Source organism: Nicotiana sylvestris, chromosome 1, assembly GCF_000393655.2.
Source record: "Nicotiana sylvestris chromosome 1, ASM39365v2, whole genome shotgun sequence".
NCBI lineage: Eukaryota > Viridiplantae > Streptophyta > Magnoliopsida > Solanales > Solanaceae > Nicotiana > Nicotiana sylvestris.
This window is the reverse complement of record NC_091057.1, coordinates 179,625,484-179,649,485: the sequence shown is the minus strand read 5'-3', so window position 1 is coordinate 179,649,485 and position 24,002 is coordinate 179,625,484.

Sequence of the window (24,002 nt, the reverse complement as noted above, 5' to 3'; positions counted from 1 at the left end):
CAAGCCATGGCTTTTGAAATCGAAAGTAAACACTACTATAATCTAATGACCTCGATGGAAGATGAAATACAGCAGTTACAGAAACAACATCTGCGTGATTCTCGGGTTTTGAATGCTAAAAGGGATCAGATAGAATGCCTACTCCTAGAGAAAGACCGAACCAGGGACAAGATTTTGACTATTGCTCGTGCTATTACCAAGAAATGTCGGGTGTGTGAAAACATGACCCGCACTACTTTCTTCTCGGCGGTGATGATATTTGTGAAGAAAATCATGTATGAATTGGAACAGCTAGAAATGGGCCTTACACCTAAGCCCGCGGCGAGGCCGAATGATGCCCCGCGGGTACCCAAATTTAAAACTTTAATGTGTTCATAGTTCGATTCTGCATCTTTTTTTTCCTTAGAGTCTGTTGTCTGTTAGAGTCTGTTTATTTCTTTCGCATCAGAGTCTGTCAGAAGTTATTGAGTTCGTACTTGGTTTGGTTTCGAGTCTGTTATTTTCCTTTCCAAAAGCGTCTGGTTTGTAATAGAATGTTTATTAATGAAAAATCAAAAATTTCCAAAAATTGTCTCTTTGCTTTTCGCACTTATAGGACAGAACTACGCACGGTCTGATTTATGCGAGGACATGATACGTAGGCAATCTCTATAGGATTCGACCACCACTAAAAGGGAAAGGAAAAATAAAGAAGGATAGAATAAAGAAAGTTTAAAAGAAGAGGCACAATTGTGAGAGGCCGGAATGACGCACGCAACCAAGGCAGATGCATGATAGAAAATGGTTAATTGCCTAGGTGCATTGCATCCCAACGTGTAATTGCATATGTGTTAAACTCTAAAAACTAACAAAGTTGTTGATTTCCAGAGAATTCAAGCAGTTAGTTTATTTAGAGGATACTGGCACATTATCATTACCAAACCAGATCGAAGAGACCAATACCGGAAATCATGCCTATCCCAGATGTCGACACTAGTGTTGAGGTAGAGGAGTTGGACATCTATAAAATGAAAGAGAAGATGTTCAAGCTTAAGCAACAAATGACCAAAATGTACCAGGCCTGGTCCAAAGGGCAATCACCGCCAGCTTACCCTTCTAACCCTGCTTTTACTCTACCATTAGCTCAGTCTCAGGATCATCCCGCCACCGATACAGGTTTTCCCATTTATCAACACTACCATGACACTACTTCTCATATGCCACAAGATCCACCACCAAAATTAATTCCATACCCTCCTCCGCCAATCACCCCTGTCTTTGTGGCATCTCCACCAGCTGCACTCCATAAATACCCGAGTGAACATGTGTTCCAAGCTCAGGACAACCAGTATTATCCCCCGGAGCTTACCTTCAAAGCGCCCGAAACCTATCCATATGATCCATTCTGACCTACCGGGGAAAGAAAAAAACCTGCCAGAAATCCTGAACAGGAAGAGATGTTCAGAAAAATGAAAAGCATAGAACAATCCTTCAGGGATATGAGAGGGTTAAGAGGTAAGGTAAGTGTAGCTTACAAAGACTTGTGTTTGTTCCCAAATGTACAACTACCGGTGGGGTTCAAAATTCCCAAATTCGACTTGTACAATGGACACGGTGATCCGGTGGCTCATTTGAGAGGTTTTTTGTAGCAAGATGAGGGGAGCAGGCGGAAGAGATGAATTACTAATGGCGTATTTCAGCCAAAGTTTGAGTGGATCGGCGTTAGAATGGTACACCAGACAAGATCATAGCAGGTGGTACACCTGGGACGATTTGGCCCAAGCATTCTCTTGTCACTTTCAATATAATCTTGAGATCATTCCGGACCGACTATCCCTGACCAAACTAGAAAAGAAGCACAGTGAAAGCTTTAGAGAATATGGTTTCCGGTGGAGGGAGCAAGCAGCAAGGGTAGATCCCCCAATGAAAGAGAGCGAGATGGTTGATTACTTTTTGCAGGCTTTGGAGCCGACCTACTTTGGTCATCTAGTGTCCGCAATTGGCAAATCTTTTAATGAGGTTGTAAAAATGGGAGGCATGGTCGAGGAGGGGCTTAAGTCCAACAAGATCATGAGTTATTCAGCGATCAAGGCAACCACCCAGGCCATTCAAAGTGGCACTGGGGGTGTACTTGGGAAAAAGAAGAAAGAATATGTCACGACTGTTGAGTCCGGAGCCTGGTTCGGATCTAGAGGCCCATCACCCTACTATAGCCAATCACGACCCTACCACCAAAATTACACCCACACTTCATATAGCCCTCCACATCACTACTACCCACCGCCAGATCCCTATTTCTACATCCATCATGCACAAGCCTATACCCAAACCCCGGCACACGCACAATGTCGTACGTCGGCTCCACAAAATCCATACCCAGCTCCACAAAACACATATCCACCCCCAAGGGCCTACAGAAATCCCCCCGGAATAGGTTTCCGACCAAACCAAGCCCTCAAGAATGAGAGGTCACAGAAGCAAAAGACTTTCACTCCACTGGGGGAATCATATACCAGTCTTTTCCACAGGTTAAGGCAATTGGGCATATTGAATCCAATTGAGCCTAAAATGCCAAATCCTCCCCCTAGAAATCTTGACCACTCGGTGAGTTGTGAGTACTGTTCAGGGACCCCTAGGCATGATACAGAGAACTGTTGGAAACTAAAGACAGCTATGCAAGAGCTTATTGATACTCATCGGATCGAGGTTCAAGCCCCAGAAGCACCAAATATCAATCAGAATCCACTGCCAGCTCACCATGAGACACACATGATTGAGTTGATACACAAAGAAGGGGAGCCCAAGAAGCCCTCGCAGACGGTAATGATGATCCGTTCCAGCGAAACCAGCTCAAAGGAAAAAGTAACCAGTGGGAAATCAGTGACCCAGCTGAGAGGGGTAGATGATAAGCCAACTGTGATAGCCGAGAGAGGGTCGTCAAGCATTGTTGCAGTGAAACCAGAGAAAGCTAAAGTAGTAGTGCCGGGGGTCGCAAGTAAACCAGTTATGGTCATGAAGGGTGCTCGCACAGAGCCTGTTATTATAAAACCAGTAACTCAGCTTCCGGTAATCAACAACAAGGCTGTTCCTTGGAATTATGAACGGGTGACGGTGATTTACAAGGGGAAAGAAATCAAAGAAGAAGTTTGTGAAGCGCAAGGTTTGACTCGCTCAGGAAGGTGTTTTACTCCCGAGGAGTTAAGAAGAACTAAAAACGATCCAACACCGGTGAAGAAAGATGTAACTAAAGAAGAGGCAGAGGAATTTTTGAGGAGAATGAAAGTGCATAACTATTCTGTTGTAGAACAGTTGAGGAAAACACCCGCTCAGATCTCATTACTCTCGTTGCTAATCCATTCAGATGAACACCGCCAATCCCTGATGAAAATCTTGAATGAGGCCCATGTTCCCGACAAGATCTCGGTAAACCATCTGGAAAAGATAGCCAACAAGATTTTTGAAGTAAACAGAGTCACTTTTTCCGATGATGAATTACCGGTAGAGGGTACTGAGCATAACAAAGCCCTTTACCTAACAGTGAAATGCGAGGATGCCGTGGTTACCCGGGTATTGGTTGACAATGGTTCAAGTGCGAATATCTGTCCTCCCTCCACTCTAATCAAGCTGAAAGTAGAAGATGAGAGGATCCATAAGAACAGTATCTGTGTGTGGGGATTTGACGGCGGAGGCAAAGACTCAGTCGGGGATATAATGTTAGAACTGACCATAGGTCCAGTAGAATTCACAATGGAATTCCAAGTGCTGGATATAGTTGTTTCCTACAATTTTCTATTAGGGCAACCATGGATTCACGCCGCTAAAGCAGTACCATCAACACTCCATCAGATGGTTAAGTTTGAATGGGACAAATAGGAAATAGTTGTGCACGGCGAAGATAATTTGTGCGTTCACAACAACACCATTGTGCCATTCATTGAAGTGGAACATTACAAGGGATCATGGATCTTCCAAGTTTTTGACACAATGTCAGTCGAGAAAGTTCCAGAAGGGAAGTGTATCCCAAGTCCGAAGATAAACTCCGCATTAGTCATGGTAGCGTATGAAATGTTGAAGAATGATTTTGTACCAGGAAAGGGTTTGGGATCAACGTTGCAAGGCATCATACAACCCGTGTCTCTTCCTGAAAACTTGGGAACATTTGGTCTGGGATTCAAGCCCACAGCCGCAGACATAAAAAGAGCCAGGAAATTGAAACAGAGGACATGGGTCCTTCCAAAGCCGGTCCCACGTCTTTCCAGATCATTTGTCCAGTCCGGTATGAGGAGTCGCCCAGTGTCAGCAATTCTCAGTGCTATGATTAATCCTGACAAGGAGTTGGTTGAAAGATTTGAGAAGTTGTTCGATAGTGTGAACATGGTGGAAAGTGGAGAGGGTTCTAGCAACACGGAAGTGCAATTTGTCGGGCCAAAAACAAAGCTTAATAATTGGAAGGCTACTCCTCTCCCTACTCGGATGGAGTCTTGGTAGTTCGCTCTGATTTTCCTTTAAGTTTGTACGAATTATTCCAGGGTTGTAATCCAAATTTCATTTTTTCAGTCTGTTTGAGTGTGCAAACCTTGTTATCTTTTATCAATCAATGAAATACAAGTCCCTTTCTTCATCATTCCTGATGGTTTTCCTTTTGTTTTGTTTTCTTTTCTATACAGTTCTTTTTACACTGGTTCTAATGACGTGGCGTGCATAAGGAATCCTCAGCCCCATCTTAAAAATCTATCTGATTCCGAAATGTTAGTTCAAGGAGTAGATTGTGGTTACGAATCAGAATATGATGATGAGGATGAAGCCTTCGAAGAGATTAGTAAGGAGTTAATTCACTTCGAAGAAAAACCCAAACCCAATTTGAATGACATAGAAGCTGTCAATTTAGGGGACACAGACAATGTCCGAGAGACTAAAATAAGTGTCCACCTCGAGCCAAAAATCCGGGAGGAGTTAATCAAAGCACTCATCGAGTACAAAGATGTTTTTGCGTGGTCATATGATGACATGCCGGGTTTAAGCACTGATTTAGTGGTCCACAGATTGCCCACTGATCCGGCATTCCCCCCGTCAAGCAAAACCTGAGGAAATTCAAAACTGATATGAGTGTGAAGATTAAAGAAGAAGTTACCAAGCAGTTGGACGCAAAGGTTATTCGGGTCACCCAATATCCTGTTTGGTTGACTAATATCGTGCCCGTACCGAAGAAGGATGGCAAGATCAGAGTATGCATCGATTACCGCAATCTTAACAAAGCAAGTCCGAAGGATAACTTCCCACTACCCAATATCCACATTTTGATCGATAATTGTGCCAATCGTGAGATTGGATCTTTTGTGGATTGCTATGCCGGGTATTATCAGATTCTAATGGATGAAGAAGATGTAGAAAAGACGACATTCATCACGCCATGGGGAATGTATTGCTACCGGGTAATGCCGTTTGGTTTGAAGAATGCTGGGGCAACTTATATGAGGGCAATGACTATTGTGTTCCATGATATGATACACAAGAAGATCGAGGTATACGTAGATGATGTGATCATAAAATCAAAGCATCAGGCCGACCACGTCGAAGATCTGAGGAAATTCTTCCAGAGGCTTCGCAGGTATAGCCTCAAGCTTAACCCCGCCAAGTGTGCATTTGGTGTTCCATCCGGAAAACTATTGGGATTCATAGTCAGCAGGCGAGGCATCGAGCTGGACCCATCAAAGATCAAAGCCATACAAGAATTGCCCCCTCCAAGGAACAAGACTAAAGTGATGAGTCTGTTAGGAAGGTTGAACTATATCAGTAGGTTTATTGCTCAGCTCACTACAACCTGTGAGCCTATTTTCAAGTTGTTGAAGAAGGACGTTGCGGTCAGGTGGACTGATGAGTGTCAGAAAGCATTCGACGAGATAAAGGGATACTTGTCTAGCCCGCCTGTGCTGGTACCACCAAAACCAGGGAGACCTTTGATTCTTTACTTGACTGCCCTGGAAAATTCATTCGGCTGTGTACACTCACTCGGAAAAAACATGTTGCGCCCTAACTTGGGTGGCACAGAAGTTGAAACATTATTTGTCATCCTACACTACTTACCTCATTTCATGCTTGGATCCATTGAAGTATATCTTTCAAAAGCCTATGCCAATAGGAAGACTTGCAAAATGGTAGATTTTTCTCACAGAGTTTGACATAATCTATGTGACTCGGACTGCGATGAAAGCCCAAGCATTAGCCGATCATTTGGCCGAAAACCCGGTCGATGAAGACTATGAGCCACTGAGGACTTATTTTTCTGATGAAGAGGTGATGGACATTGATGAACTAGAACAGGTCGGAAAACCAGGTTGGAAACTTTTCTTTGATGGGGCTGCTAACATGAAAAAAGTCGGAATAGGAGTTGTGCTTATTTCTGAAATAGGGCATCACTATAATGTCACGGCTCAGCTTTGGTTTTATTACACCAACAATATGGCCGAATACGAGGCATGCATTTTGGGTTTGAGGCTAGCTGTAGACATAAATGTCCGGGAAGTTCTAGTCTTGAGAGACTTGAATCTTCTGGTGCACCAAATTCAAGGAGAATGGGAAACTCGAGAACTGAAGCTCATACCATACCGACAATGCTTGCATGATCTTTGTCAATGGTTTAGATCAGTGGAGTTCAGGCATATTCCAAGGGTCCATAATGAGGTCGCCGATGCTTTGGCTACCCTAGCGTCAATGCTGCACCATCCGGACAAAGCCTATGTCGATCCTTTGCACATTCAAGTACGAGATCAGCATGCTTATTGCAACATGATTGAAGAAGAATTGGATGGAGAACCGTGGTCCCATGATATCAAGGAATACATCAGAATGGGAATATACACAGTGCAAGCCACGGGGGATCAAAAGAGAACAATTCGACGGTTGGCAAGCGAATTTTTCTTGAGTGGAGGAGTTTTGTGCAAAAGAACACCAGACCTGGGATTGTTAAGATGCATAGATGCTAGACAAGCTACGTCTGTCATGTCCGAAGTACATTCAGGAGTCTGCGGACCACATATGAGCGGATATGTGTTGGCAAAGAAAATTCTCCGAGAAGGTTATTATTGGCTCACCATGGAGCAAAATTGTATTAGTTTTGTGCGCAAATGTCATCAGTGCCAGATACACGGAGATTTGATTCATTCTCCGCCATCGGAATTACACACAAGGTCAACGCCATGACCTTTCGTCGCTTGGGGCATGGATATCATTGGACCAATTGAGCCAGCAACATCCAACGAGCATAGGTTCATTCTGGTGGTCATTGATTATTTCACCAAATGGGTCGATTTGGAATCCCGAAGGTGATCATCACAGATAACGGTGATAATCTTAACCGCAATTTGATGAAAGAGGTATGTCAACAGTTTAAGATTACACACCACAATTCTACCCCATATAGTCCCAAGGCGAATGGAGCAGTTGAGGCAGCCAACAAAAACATAAAGAAGATACTTCGGAAATGGTAGAAGGTTCTAGGCAATGTCATGAAAAATTACCATTTGCATTGTTGGGTTATCGCACTACTGTCCGTACTTCAGTAGGGGCAACTCCTTATCTGTTGGTATATGGAACCGAAGCCGTAATACCTGCAGAAGTTGAAATTCCGTCCCTTCGGATTGTCGCTGAGGCTGAGATTGATGATGATGAGTGAGTCAAAACCCGTTTGGAGCAGTTGAACTTGATTGATGAAAAAAGATTGGCAGTTGTATGTCATGGCCAGTTATATCAAAAGAGAATGGCAAGAGCATACAACAAAAAGGTGTGTCCCCGGAAGTTTGAAGTGGGCTAGCAAGTGCTGAAACGCATCCTTCCACATCAGGTTGAAGCAAAAGGCAAGTTCGCCCCGAATTGGAAAGGGCCATTCATTGTAACTAGAGTATTGTCTAATGGTGCTTTATGTTTAACAGATATCGAAGGAAAATGCATAGACATGGCTATTAATTCTGATGTAGTAAAAAGATATTATGTATGATTTCTTTGGTATAATTGTTGATTGTTTGTATTTGGCATTATTTCGAAGATTAAAATGACGAAGGCAATTTGTTCTACTATCTAAATACTTTACCCTTTGTTCCCCTTTTTTGAGCCTTATTTCTTTCTTTCATACCCCTCTTTTGGAATCAATAACGAAAAAGAGAGAAAAAGAAAGAAAAGAAAAAGAGAAAAGAAAAGAAGTGAAAAAATATAACAACAAGTAAATTCAGGTGTGAACTACGTTTGACCTGATCCCTGTTAAGGGTACGTAGACAGCTTTACGGCTCGGTCATAGTAAAATAAAAATCAAAAGATCCCCAAGCAAGAAACTGGGGCAGAGGTTGTTTTGCAATAAGAAATGTGATTCCAAAAGTTGTAATTTTAAACCCATGTCAAATTATTTTGAGCCTTTGATACCCTTTCTTTCTAATCCCATCCAAAAGCCCACATTACGGTCCAAAGAAAAACCTTCTGATCAGTTTTCGAGAGATGATGAGTCGGGCAAACAGAGGTGATTCGTATCAGGGTAATACTCCGGTCAAAGCAGGGAAATTAATGAAAATGAGAGAGTCTTACTGGTGAAAACCTTTACAGGCACCATGAGACGACAGAAGTTGAGAGAAATAAAATGAGAGAGTCTTATCGGTGAAAACCTTCACAGGCACCATAAGGCGATAGAAGTTGAGAGAAATAAAATGAGAGAGTCTTATCGGTGAAAACCTTCACAGGCACCCTAAGGCGACGGGAGTTGAGAGAAACGAGAGAGTCTTATTAGTGAAAACCCCTCCAAGGGCACTATCAGGCGACAAGGAATTAGAAGGGGGCAAAGGAGATAAGCTTGATGGAAAGGATCAATCGAGACATCAAGCAGAATAAAGATGTTGTTTCGACAAAAGAAGATGGGTTGCGGGACCTTTGAAATGCAAAGTAAGGACATCAGAAATATTGATTGATGTAAATAGACTGGGTTGATTAATCCAAAAATGCACGACATGACCATTGGGATCGGTTATACCATTCAGATAAGTTATTTTCTCTTCAAACAATTGTTCAGAAAGATTTTTCTTGTTATATCTTTCTAAGTCATCATTTTCCATTTCTTTTTTATCAATAGTAGTTTGTTTTTAAGAAGGATTTTCAGAGCTAACTACCAGTTGCCAACATGGTGCAAGGTAAATGGGGTTAAGACATGCAAGGATAATGTGACGGGACGAGAAAGACGTCGTTGTAAGACCAAATGATGGATTGGTCGTTTTCGGGATAGTATGGAGCAAAGGTGGAAAACAACGGTTGAGAGGTTGGTGAATACAAAATCATCAAGAAGGTCGGAAGTTAACAACCAAGTTTCAAGATGGTCGAACAATGCAGAGCATGGAAAAGAGCAAAAGGGAAAACCTTCCCCAGTAGGAGCATCCCTACGTTTTAAACTAACAAATTCTCTTTGATTTTAAGCAGGGAATGGAAATGTTATTGATGATAGAAAGACATACCACAAGAAGGATTGTCAAACTGGGGCAGAAAATTTTCTTTCATTTTGAAAATTTTCTGGAAGTCAGGTACCCACTTGGGGAGGAAGGAAGATAACACGAGTTGGAAAAAAGTGGTATCCCCAGCAGTTTTCGGAAGAAGGCAAAACAAGTTTTAAAGAAAGCAATTTCGGGAAGAAGATAACACAAGTCTTAAGGGAAGCAGTTCCAGAGGAAGGAAAACACCAGTTTTAAGGGAAGTAATCTTTGAAGGAGGAAAATAACATATTTTTGAATGAAACACCGGTGTTATCCCCAGCAGTTTTCAAAGGAATGAAACACCAATTTTGAGGGAAGCAGTTCTGAAAGAAGATTATTCAAGTTAGAAGGAAAATGGTTTAGGAGGCAGGAAGGAACAACGGCAATAGAACGTATTTTTAAGAAGTAGTTGAAGTTAGGAGCCCTCCTGGAGAATGTAGGTGTTATATTTTAAAAAGTAGTTGAAGTCAGGAGCCCGCTTGGAGAATGGAGGTGTTATATTTTAAGAAGTAGTTGAAGTTAGGAGCCCGCCTGGAGAATGTAGGTGTTATATTTTAAAAAGTGGTTGAAGTCAGGAGCCCGCCTGGAGAATGGAGGTGTTATATTTTAAGTTGTAATTGAAGTCAGGAGCCCGCCTGGAGAGTGGAGGTGTTATATTTTTAAGAAGTTGTTGAAGTCAGGAGCCCGCCTGGAGAACAGAGGTGTTATATTTGTAAGAAGTTGTTGAAGTCAGGAGCCCGCCTGGAGAATGGAGGTTGTTATATTTTCAAGTTGTAGTCGAAGTCAGGAGCCCGCTTGGAGAATGGAGGTTGTTATATTTTCAAGTTGTAGTCGAAGTCAGGAGCCCGCCTGGAGAATGGAGGTATTATCTTTTTAAGTCGTAGTAGAAGTCAGGAGCCCGTCTGGAGAGCGGAGGGTTGCAACAAATATCCCAGCATAAAGTACAATTCAAAAGTTGGAAGGAAGGCAACACTAGTCAGAAGAAGGTCATTCAAGCTTCGAAGGAAAAATAATTCGAAGCTCACAAGAAGGAAATAAGCAGTTCAAATTCGACAATCAAGAGAAAACTACAAGTCAAGTCAGAAGTAAAGAAACATCAGAGGAAACACAAGGCAACAAGACAGCAAGACAACAAGGCAACAACAGTCACATGACCAAGTTTGAGAATAAATCTTTGTAATTCATAGACCATAGCTTAGTATAACTTCTTTATTTTTTATCAAGGTGTAATAAGGAGTTCAGTAAGCAGTATCAGCAGCAGCAACAGTAACAGTGAAACCACAGCTCCATGGTAGCCCCAGCTACCAAAACTTCCTGAACTACATTGACCTGATTTCCTTTTAGCCAGGGATATGTAGGAAACCTTTGAAGCAGAGATACGGTCAAATATTTCAAAAAATGCTTCACACGGAGTAGCCGAATGAGCAAAAATCGCTCGCATCCGCTCACTTTATCTTTGCACAAAAACTCTTTATGTTTCCGGACAAAGAGGGGCAACTGTGAGCACGTGATTTTTACCCTATAAGAACTACTCCCAGAAATTCAAATAAAACAATTTTCCTTTGTGTGCAATTTTGAGAAATTTTCGTGACATTTTTGGTTAATTGTTTGTATTTGGCTGGGCATGTTTGTTTTGTTTTGACTAATGAAAAATATATAAAAAAAATAGGTTGCATTTGCATTTAGGATTTAATAATTTTAAGTTAATTAGTAAATTACTTATTTTATAAAATGAAGGAAAAACATAAAAATAATACACTTTGCATTTTAGTGTTTAATTGTGTAATTTGGTGTTTAAGTATTTGTGATAATTATCATTTAGAGACAATTAGTATTTTTAAGTTAATTTGGTTTGTATAATTTTAGGTTTTAAATTTTGAAAATAATCTAGGAAAAGGAAATAAAATAGGAGAAAAAAGTGTGGGATGTGTTTTAATTCCAGGCCCAATACACCCAATACCCACCCCAAATCAACCCAAAACCTATTCCCCACCCGGTCCTCCCCTACCAAAATCAAACGACGTCGTTTGGACATAATTTGATTAGGGTCGTCGATTTAAGTTGATCCAACGGACCACAACCTTTTTCATTACCCGACCCCTTTGTCCCCGGATCGACCCAATCCCCAGTTGAAGCCAAACGACATCGTTCCTCATTAGTGAAGTGATCAAGGCCGTTAATCGTGAATGATCCAACGACCAGGATCAAATCCCCACCCCGCTATATATTCCTAAAACCATACCCCGCCCCCAAGACAAACCCCCCCTCACCTCTTCGTCTCTAAACCTCAGAGACCAAATGCATCTGCCACCCTTCACCACCGTGCTCTGCCCACCGGAAATCACCTCACAGCGGTTCCAGTGGCCCAAACAGCCCCAAAATTACACCACAGCCTCCTCACAACGTCCTCTTTTCAAATCCCGAATCAGTTTTCAATGGCTTCGAATCTTAGATCGAAGAATCAAACCAAACCCTAATCCGTTCAATGGCCACCAAACTCACACCTTTTGACCATTAGACCACCCTTGTCCCAAGTCCCTTGCTAGTTTTGCGTGATTCAGAACGGAGTTGGTCGAATCTCAAAACGAAAGAGCAAACCCTAAAGGAAAAATTGAGGTCGTGGTCGACCTTAGTCGTGTGTTCTCAGTCGAGAACACTCGATTAAGGTCCGTCTCGGCTTCAAACGCAAGTGGGAGTTTCAACTAAAACAAATGGGAACTGGGGCTGAAATTTTAAGGTACTTATTTTTCTTTACTTTTTCTTTTGTTGTTTCATAGCGTGTCTAATTAAGTTTCGTTATAGTTCTGTCTTTTTCAATTACTTTCCTTTATTTCTTCTCCTTCGGACTTTTTCTTGGTCCAGTTTTCTTCTATCAGTCAACATATGGTTAAATAGTTTCGTCGATTAGTTCGGTTTAATTGTAGTTCAATAGTTATGGTCAAATCATTTGTTGTTACGCCAAATTGTTTCATTTTTATGTGATGTTTGGTCCCCTACTCTGTGACATGACTTGGCATATGAATTTAGTTGTGCATTCAATGTATTTATAGTTTCATCTGCTTGTATTTAGGTTTAGTGTAGAATTGTGTTAGTCTATTCCCTGAATACTTAAACCCTTCATCTTGGTTGCGATACTGTTTGTTCTGATATGAGTTCAATTGTTGTGAGAGTTTAGTGGTTTGAATCTGACTGTGGTTCTGTTTGAGTTTGGAGTCCAATGGATTTGAATTTGTGGTTAAATTCAGCTTTAGTTAATCAGTGATTAGGTTCTTCTTTAAGAATTGGTTATAGCTGAAAGATGTAGCACCGATTAAAGGGAGTTAAGTTAGGATAGTAATCACAGGGGTTCCAGGGGGTAATTTGGGAATTGAAAACTTGAAGAAATGGGTAGTCTAAGTGTTCTGTCCACTAAGCACTAGTGTACCATTAAAATAATGCATTTGTTTAATAATTAGTGGGGAACAAAACATAATGATATAGGGAGGCTAAAAAGGAATTGATTAAAATATGTTTCCCATACCTGCTTGAACTTTAAATAAAGGAAAGATAAGGGTTAATGAGGAACAAAACATACTCTAGTGGAGCTCTAAAGAATATTATGGGCAGAATTAGTTTCTTAATTCTGCCTGAGTGTTCTTACGAGCTAGCAGGGTCAGTGTTTGGATATAAAGAGTGAAGTTTTGGGAGAGAAGGGGGGTCTTTTTTCAGTCTTTGAGAGAGTCTTCCTTCTGGAATCAGTTTATGAGAACTAGAACTCATAGAGATATTTGAGGATCAGTTTTCTTGAGAGCTTTTAAAGCTGAATTTTTCTACACTTTGAAACCTTAAGAGTTTGAGAGAGTGCTTTAGACAATCAGTTCACACTGTTACATTGATTTCAAGAGCAGAAATAGTTCAAATCTCTATGTTTCTGTTCTGTGCTTGGATGTTCAGGGCATTTGAAGATATTTGGTGATTTACTTGAGGGTGCTGGGTATTATCTGATTGCTGAAAGGTGTCCTATGACTGCCTAGTCTAATTTCTAGTAGATTCAGTATTTTGGTTAAGCTTCTTTCTTCCTGGGTTTTGTGACTGTGGTTTGGTCTTGAGTTTGACCCTGTTTGTTGCTGTTGATTGTCAACCTGCTGGTGTTATTGTTTGTTGTTGTTACTATTGCATTGATGTGGCTGACCTCTTCTTCTTCCATTGTAACTGATTTCCAGGTACACAGCTTGATCTTGGGTAATTGTGAACTAAAATGCGAAGAATGAACCTGTAATTGAAGCATGAGATCATTTGATTTAGTTTTCTGGTTTATGTATCAAAATGCTTGACTTTTTAATGTTATTACGACCTTTTCTTGAAGTTGTACTAGTTGGATCGAAACTGTTTATGTCGCAATAAACTAAAAATTGTTTGTATTAGCATGGAATGTTAATCGTTTTGTCTCAAATGTATATGGGTTTTCTTCTGCGGTTTAAGTGTTAGTTGTAATTATGTTCATTTAAATTGGTAGAATAAGTTGGGTTAGCTTCAGCTAGTTGCCTATTATCTTGTGTTGTAAATATGTTTGAAAAAGTAAGCCAACAATAATATAAATCTTTAGTAGTTACCTTTCTTTTCAATTAGCCACCAAAAGGGATTTTGAGTACCACATTTCATATCTGCTCTAATAACTGGAAGCTGAAGGAAGAAAGTATAAATTACAAAGCAAAACGAATCCACCGTTTAAATATGTCTGATTAAATGATGAGCACATTTGTGAGCCGTTTCATGGCTTGCCCGGCTGCAAGGGTTCGCCCCCTTAGCCCCGCCTGTGCGGCTGATTCCGCCCCATCTAGCTTTGGGCCTGTCCTAGGCCCAATACCATGCATTTAATAAGAACTCTTGTCCATCGCCTGGATTGGGTTTCTTTGAGCCCAAAAGTTGAAATGGCATTTGGTCAGCTAGTATTTAACTGATAGACTATGGGATTACTTAATAACAATTAATTAGGATCTTTGTTTTATTTTTAGAGACAAGCAAAAATAGGAAATCATAGTCGCTTCTAGGCTGGCCTTCTAAACAATAAATGAGATGAGCCAATTTGCGGGGCCCTCGTTAAATGTATATCTTAAAACACTTAGATTTCGGGACGGGCCATTTAGCTAATTTCACGGCCTTCCCCAAAATAATAACGCGTTATTCTCTTTAGGCGCGTATTTTAATAATGTTACCTCCCTGAACTCGGGTGCACATTTATGTGACCCCAAATCCAAATCTCAACAAATTCGGAATGTGTCAAAAACGACGGGTGCATTTATGTGGCGCAGTTTGAGACGCATTTTCACGATGTTGCAATTCTCTTTTAAAATAATAGTAATAAAAACGGTAAAAAGTTAAAATTCGCACATAGGTTCTGCATGTATAAAATCAGATAAATAAGTCGAATATGACAGTCGAGCGACGTGCTAGAACCACGTAACCCGTGAATGCCTAACACCTTCTCCCAGGTTAATAGAATTCCTTATCCAGATTTCTGGTGTGCGGATTGTAATACAGAGTCATTCTTTTCCTCGATTTGGGATTCAACCGGTGACTTGGGACACCATAAATCTCCCAAGTGGCGACTCTGAATCTTTAAATAAAAATCTCGTTTCGATTGTCCTTTAATTGGAAAAACTCTCTTACTCCCTTACGCCCTTGCGGGTGTAGGAAAAAGGAGGTGTGACAGCGAGATTTGAAGGCATTTTCTTCACTAATTAAGATATCGATGTGAGGCCATAGACTAGATGATTGTATGACACACCTCAATTTTTATTAAAGGAGAAGTCATTCAACTAAGTGAACTACGGATATTCATATTTAAAACTAATTTGAAATTAAGTATCACAACTACGTCATGGGAACAATACTCGTAGCTATGATAATTTTATTATTTATCGCGCCTAAAGCAAGCTACGATGTTCACAAGTCATTTCCTAAGTTTGAGATTGTTGTGATGCCAAATTTGTGGACAAGATATTATTGGGGAGCAAATAAGCTAGCTAACATAATCTATTACTTGACCAGATTCCTTATGGTCCAAGGCCTATCTCATGGCCCATTCTTATTCATTGCCAAGAAAGAAACAACTCCAATTTTTTCATGAACCCGATTAAAAAAATTTATTCAAGAATCCAAGACGACATGTATCACAATCGAAATAAAAGCTAATTAAAACAATTTAAATGAAAACTAAGATATGCTAATCACAAATCAACCAACCCGCGCACCGAGCTATCATAACACAATAAAATGAGAACGAAAATTGAGAAATGAACCTTTTATTAATGAACCAAGTTGAAAATTGTAAATCAATCGGGCTAAACAAACAACAATCCTTGGACCGAAACCCCGCAATTACAAACCGAAACCTCGAATCGACACCGAAAAGCTCGAACTTGGAATGGATTGTTTGAGAGCAAGCTTTCTATAAGCAGCCTTATTTCAACGAGAATCGACATCCCTCTTCAATCTTTTCCCCGTTGGCGTCGACATCCCTGACCGTTTGAGTGATGAAGCGGCTAGAATTTCAACGAGAATCGACCAAATTGAAATTGAGCTTGGATGGAGTTCAATTAAGTCTTTAAGAGTCTCTTGTGCATCACCTACTTGTTGGACATATCAAGCACAATATTCTATTCCCCCAAAACTAAGAGTTTTGTTTTATATTTGTTTTTCGGGTCTAAAATGAGATTTGGAAACAGAGATCTTGTCAGGTCTTTGTTGGCGCCTAGTTCCTTAAGCGGTGGGGCATTTCTGGTGTAGGTCTTCAAGAGTCTAGGTCTAGGATTTAGGCATTATTTTATAGGGGGTAGGAATTAGGTTAGGTCAAATGGGGAGTGGGTATGGGCTCCATGTTTTGGGCTATCCCAAATTGGGCCTTTTCAATTAAGACCAAACAAAATTAGCCCCAAATTTTCATACTTTTTTTTCTAAAACAAGACCAAAATACTGCACCATTTATTAATTAATCATACTTGAGTAAAATAATTATTCAAATAAAACTATTCGTTAAAACAAACCTATTTTTGGTATTTTTTTTAAATATCATACTAAAAGATAAAAAATAGAAAAATCATTGTAAAATCAAGATAATATTCCTGAAACTATTTTTTGAATTTTTGTATTTTATGTAAGGTAAAAAAATTAAAAGTAACTAGATAATAAGAGAAAAAATATTTTTGAATTTTTATTTTTGCGATAAAATAAAGTAAAGAGAGCAATACTAAACCTAAACTAAATATTTATGCTAAAATGTGTAAAATTTTGAGGAGGGTCAAAAATTACATGTCTACAGTTACTGTACCTAATAATTGGCTATGTACCCACTATGGAAACAATGGGAATTTTAAAGAAAATTGTCAGGCCAGGTTTCAGTCTGCTTAGAAGAACAAAGCGTTTACTGATAGAGTGACTACTAGCAAAGGACCAGGTACCACTCGCAAAAAGCAGATGTTGCCTGCGTGGACTAGGAAATCCCTCATTCATCCTTTTTATAGTAACAAGGGACCTAAACTAGTTTGGGTTCCTAAATCTAACCCTTGATGTGCATGAGCAGGGAGTAATGAGAGGAAGCGGACTGCAATGGACTATGGACAGTGGATGCTTAAAGCACGCAGCTGAAAAAATATCATGAATTTCTTTTCACTGAAAGCCCTGCAGGAAGGGAATGTATCCTTGAGAAGAAAGTAAAGGGTACATTCTCAGTGAATGAAAAGCAGAAAGGTTCCTTTGGCACTCGACTGGGAACGAGCACTGTGTGAATGACCTAAAAAGTGCAGTCACCAATCTGATAACTCGCCAAGTAGTCTCAGTGAACAAAGGAAACAAGAACAGTCACTCTTGCTAATCGTTAATCTCCTCAAGCTGGCGGTATGAGATTAGTGAAATCACAACCATGGCATGCAGGATTGGTATATGCAAACTTCTCACCTCCGAATAAATTAACTCAGCCGGACCTGGTCTGTGGTTTGCCAAACTCAAGTGTCACCTGGACATGAGTTCACAAAATGATGGAGGAGGGGGAGAAGGGATCACACACAATTTCTCAGCACCAAGGATTCCATAGCAAAATGGCATAGATGAAAGAAAGAACGGAATTGGAAAATGTTGCATGGACCGTGCTCATCGCCTATGGAATCGCCAAGAAATTCTGGGCAAAAGGAATGAATACTGCTGTCTACCTTAAGAACAGGTGTCGGACCAGGTCCCTCCTAAATCAAAATTCACCAGGAGCTACAATTGGAAGAAAATTCCTTGTTTTTGACAATAGGAAGGATCAGCTTGGGAAGTTCAATGCAAAAAGACGAGCGAAGGAACCCTTCTGGGGTACAATCCACAAAACAAGGTCACAAGTCTCCAACAAAGAGAGCACTAAATGGTAGGAGATGCTCATGTGGGTATTCAACAAGACACTCTCCCTTGCCAAGAAAAAAACGGTGAGGATCAATATGATGAATCAATCCTGTCTCTTGGAAATATCTGAGGCTTTAAATAGGGAGTATGATAAAGTGAGCAAGATAAAGGAGACTGGCGAAATACAACGCAACGTCATTCTCCACGTCTCACAAAGAACCTGGTACGTCACCTACTACCACTAAAGCTGAAGGAAGAATAAAGATGCAGCTCATGGCACTACACAAGCAACAAAACATAAAGTATGGGGAAATCAAATTAACTCCCATATCTCTCTCTTCAATCAACTTCTGTCTCAAATTGGAAAACCAAAATGCACCTGTCATAATTCATGACTCATCTTCTAGGAGACAAGGAAGTAAAACGGAATGACCTCATCAATAACTGGAGAGAAATTTCAAACATATTGAAGGGTGAGATCATCTTTTGAGGGTCAATATGAAGAAGGGATTGATCGGTGGAAAGTATTGCAGAACAGAAGACCAAACTCCAGATATTTGCATCAAAGCCTCAAGTAGAGAATATTCCGGATAAATCAAGGTGAAGATGGAGTCGCAAGAAACTAATGAAGAACCGGTTCCTTCATCTGCTGGTTGTGTAAGACACCATTAGGTAAAGGTAGCTAAAGTATTTTCTGACCAAGCCTAACTCACATCAATACCATTGTAGGTAAACACGCATGACGATCATAGAAGCTAAAGGAACGGCTATGAACTTCGAGAGGGGAGCTGCTAAAATTGTGTTCAAAAGATTGCTCTGGCATCAGGCTCCTGCATCTCAGGTTAGTAGTAATGTGCTTAATTCTGCATGCCCTCTCTAAACAAAAAAAATAAATATATTTTGTAAATCAACTGCCACATCATCCGACTTTTCAATGTCTGTGTGTCATGCCTTGTCTTTCAAATCCTTTTATCCCCTTTGCACAGTAACACTTCCCCACAAACCTATCACCGTTTTCAAGACTATTTAGAACCTGTTTCGCTCTCCACTCATCATTAGCTCTTCTTCCAATAAAACCTTTTTTCTCTCTCACGGCAAGTCATGAACCTTCATCTCCTTTGTATAGCTAGGATCTTCTCCCCATCTCTCTCTTTATCGCTCTACTCATCTATTAAGTACTCATCTAATGGCGATCGAACAATAATATCATTTCCCCGCCATTAACACTGCTCCCACTTCGTCATTATCCTTGAAATCATCCCTAGAGCATCATTATTTCACGCCCTCTACCACCTTGACCACCTCTGGTTCCTCCTCCACTCCTACAGTTTTTCCATTTCTGATAAACCCTGTTTACCACTATTTTGAGAATCCTATGTCTAGTCAATCCTATGATCTCATCAAAGACCACACAAGAGGTTTTACTTCTCGAGTATCAGAAGCCCCTGAGGATGATCCTGACCAGTATCTGAACTCCTCCATGTTGGACTCAGTGACTCTCAAGGAGTCACCAAAAAAGGAAGCACCTCATAACATCATTGCTATAGCTGCTGAGAGTCTGATGAATGCAGGAGCATATCTCTCTTCTGAATATCAGGGGGAAGAAATTCCATTCTTAGGATATGTAAGAACCACATCACTCCTCGAGTCCTTGGCTCATGAAATATTCTCAAAAAAGCCTTCTAATGAACCTGATTCACTTCCATGCAAACTCGCTCTTGCACCTCCTGTTCATTCCAAGCTCTTGGAGTCTCCCTCCAAATCATCCATCACCAGGTCACTACAGCAAGAGAATTTTGAATCCACATTGCAGAAAAGTAAAAGGAGTGTCAAGACAAGGAAAAAGAACAAAATGAATCCAAAGGATTTCATCAAGAGTGTGTCAGTAAACCAGACAGACAAATATGCTTCTAGGAAATCTGGTTTCTTATTGCAACAGTCTATGATAATTAAGGAAACTGTTGAGGAACAGAAAGGGTCATCTGTGAAGTACAACAACAAGTCTAAATGGAGTGAAACTGAGCTAGCTATGTTTGAGGACAATACTGTGGGGGGCAGCAAGCTGGAAAGGAAAGTATGTCGAAGGGTCTAGCAAACAAAAAGGGAAAACCTTTAAGGAACATGGTTCAACAAGGTCCATGACCTGTGATGATGTTCTGTGGCAGCATAGATTAAGAACTCAAAAAGTGTTGTGGGGCCGAACATTTGATCCAGCAATTTAGAAGATAGCATGCATGAGACAAATTCTGGAGATTGTGGAATTTCAACAATGGGAACACCTGTTTGAAGGGAGCATGCCTCTGGTGTACGAAGATGCAGTGCAAACCTTCTACGCATCTCTTTTCACTATTGAGAGGGATCACATCTGTGCACTTGTAAATGGAGAGGATATTGTACTCGACACTTCAACATTGGGAAAGGTTCTCAAAATTTCGTGTGAAGGTGTGTCCTCAGTTAAGGATGTCTGTGGAATAAACTTTCGGAGAGCTATCATGAAAGAACAAGCTATTCAACAGGGGGAACAGGTCCATAAGAAGGTATTGCTTCCTGAGTACTAGCTTCTCTTTGAACTAGTTAATAAAGTACTCTTACCTCGAGTTGAGAGACGTTCCATTGCTACAAAATCGGATTTGGTCCTGATGGAAGCGCTTGATGAGTTTGTACCAATCAATTTGCCAGCAATCATGATAGACCATATGCAGAAGGTGACAAATTTTAAGGGTGAAAATCATGGGTTACCTTATGGATTTCTCCTTACTTAGGTGTTCAGATTCTATAAGGTCCCATTGGGAAATCCCAGAGTGGGAAAACGCAAGTAGACCATCTCTACGACCACTTTAGAAGAATGTGAATGTATAGAAAAAAGTTGGTGGAAACATCTTGACCATTTATCAACTGATAAACGCTCAAAATGTATCCTCTGAGGAAATAAGAAGGCTGAGGGCTCGAAATGCCATACTGCAAACTTAGTTTAGCCAAGCAGCTAAGGGACCTGATTCGGTACATGAGGAGGTTGCCCGACTGAGAAAGGAAAACAAGAGACTTCAGGCTCAATTACTTGAAGAACAACTGGCTGCAAATGCTAGACTGGACCTGGTTCTCAAAACCATTGTTGTCTCTTCCTCCAAGCCTCCTTCCTTTAGCGCTCCCTAGGATCCTCTTAGTGTCAAACTATTTTTGCTCCAACCCGTGGCTGCTGTTTTACTTTTGTTTACTTGTTTTTGTGATGACATGTTGAACTTAACCATTTGTTGATACCCAATTTTTTTCTGTACATTTTTATATGCAAATCACTTTCAAAAATAGCAGGTATATGCACATATAAGTATGTCCCAAGTTTTACTATTTTTTTCTTAATTTTTATAGATTTTTAAATCTATTTATTGCCCTATTATATCAAGAAAAACCCAATAATTATCCCCAAAATTATAATTTTGGGTGATTCACTTATTGGATTCTCATATTTTATATTAAAATATATCTGGCATAATTTTTTCATATTTTTATAAATTTGTTTAGTATTTTAAAGCTAAATTGTGTATAATTGCGATATTAGCCTATGTTAAGATTTAATTATTTTCATAATTATAAAATTGACTCCAATATTTTTAATTTGATAATTACGTATTATTAATCATATTAGTACCCTTAATTTATTTTCAAAAATTATTTTGCTATTTTTTTATAAAATAAATAAGGGAAAAAGGATATTTAAATGTTAGCCCCATTTATTTCAATTTCAGCCTTATTTGAACCTCCAATTGAACCCAATTTTAAACCCAATTACCCTGACCCAATCCCTATTTGAATCAACCCAAACCCAACCTTGTTAAGCCGCCCCACCTACTTAATTAATTCAGGTCGTTGATCAAAATTATCAACGACCACCAAATACCCTTTCCTTTTTAATCCCAACCTACCCCCTAACCCTAACCATTTCACAACCCCAGCCGCCTCTGAAACCCTGCACTCTCGCAAACTCTCTCGAGTCTTCTCAGAACCCTAGCCGCCTCTCACTGCTTCCACCCTAAAAGCCACCGGAATCCATGGCTTCTAGGGCTATGGGAGTTTTATACCTACCTCCTGTTGCACTTACATGCCTGATCTCTGAAGATTCAAGGCCTGGCCTCGAAGGTTTGCACCCAGACCTCTACCGATTCAAGGTTCCAGAGTCATTGCCAGCCTTGCTCCGGCCTACCATGGTGTTTTGAGCCTGGTTTTGACCTCTCCAACTCAGATCGATGGCCTTTTCAAAGCCTTTCTCATTTCTAGGGTTCTTCTAAAACCCTAACCCTTCGAGGTTTTCTCCGATCTCTTTAGATCCGTTGTGTATTTGTGCTCTCTTTGAGTTTTCAAACAATCTCCTTAACTTTTCTTTCGAAAATTACTTTTCAAAGTCTTTCTTTCACGATTTAGGGTTTTCTGAAAATGCTTAAGTGTTTCTCTGACTTTCCTTTCCTTTTCTTTCGTGTGTATTTGCCTCTACTATGTTCTGTTTTCCTTCTACCATGTATGTTCTTCTACTGTGCTTTCTATGTTCCGTTCTTGTATGTTCTTCTACTGTACTTTCTATACTATGCTCTTGTATGCTTTTTTATGAACTAAATCAGACTTTTATCAGCTACAACTAGCAGGCAGGCCTGATTCGGGCTTCTTATTTGAACTATGTAATAAATCAATCTACCTCCACCGTTTAAGTTTTAATCAGACCCTAAACAGTACATGCAAGTCATGCTACGTTATGTGCTTTCTTTGGTTTAAAGGAGGTCTGTTTGAGCCCTTTTATTTGTTTATATGCTTCCCCAAACTTGTTTTGTTTGTCGTCTTAGTGTTTTACCTTTTAAAACCACAAATAAGCCCAATACCTCCTCCCTCTAGGATTAGTAATCCCAAGTGCCTCCGGGGCTGATATGATTGGGGCGGGTAATAGCATCCAATAAGTAAACGAGACCATTCTGTGCTTTAATACCTTAACGGGGTGGGAAAGGGTAGACATGGATATGATGACCACGCGATAACATCACGTGTAGCCCCTCACTGAGGAGTGATTGCCGGATATTGTGTGGGGTGATCCATAGTATAAATAAACCCAGGGCCCCCCTTTCCTTTGTTTTCTTTATTTCTTTTAAATTTTTTTAAACCATTTCTTTTAAGAAAATCAACTCTTTTTAGTTCCCTTTTCTTACTTTTGTTTATTTGTAATCATTACGTGAAAATCCCCTATTATTTGAAGCCTTTATTTGCCTATGTGTTATTTGCACTTATGTCATAACAATAGTTTGGCCGGGAACCACACTAGTGGATCCTGAGGGGTGCCTAATACCTTCCCCTTGGGATAATTTTAAGCCCTTACCCAATCTCTGGTTACTCAAAACAAACCCCTCCTAGTGTCCTAATTCACTTTAATCATTAGGTGGCGACTCTTCAATTCAAAACTCAATTCCCGAACGGGAACGAGTTGTCTCCCAAATGTAATAAACCCGATTTCGCGAGAAAAAGGGGGCGCGACACCATTACTGATCCTGACTTACTCAGTCCAATGTAAACATTAATAAAATAGCTCCCCTTTCTTTGCTTGTACAATACTGTGCTCCTCTGGCTTCTATTTTCTGTCATGTTGTGTGTACATATGTGGCATGAGCTAGTTGTGTTAGACTTCTTTATGCTTATTACCTACCTGTGCTCTTCTTAATAGCTCTTCTTTTTAATGATGCCAAAAGGGGAAGGTTTGTTAGAGGTAGGTGAGAATGCTTGTGTAGGTGAGAGTGAGTGGGAATATGAATATACTTGTGTATGTGGTTAAGAAAAAATCAAGTCCGCGATTAAGGGGGAACTTCGTGTAGTTCTGGCATCTCATCTGATTACTTCTGCTCTAAACAAATATTGTCCATGCCTAAGTTTATCATCATTAAAAAGGGGGAAATTGATGGGTTTTAGATGTTTTAACCGTATGTTTCTTATGTTTTGATGATCTAACAAACTTGTCGTGAAGAACCTTGTCCCACATGATACACATCTCAGCGAATGGATGAACGACCACAGGGAGGAACACAACAGAGACCCGATGCCCTGGTCCCTTAGGTTTCTCTGACAAAAGCACAAGTTAGTGACTGTACGCAATCAATATAAAGAGAAACACAACAGGGACTTGCTCCTTTAGGGTTC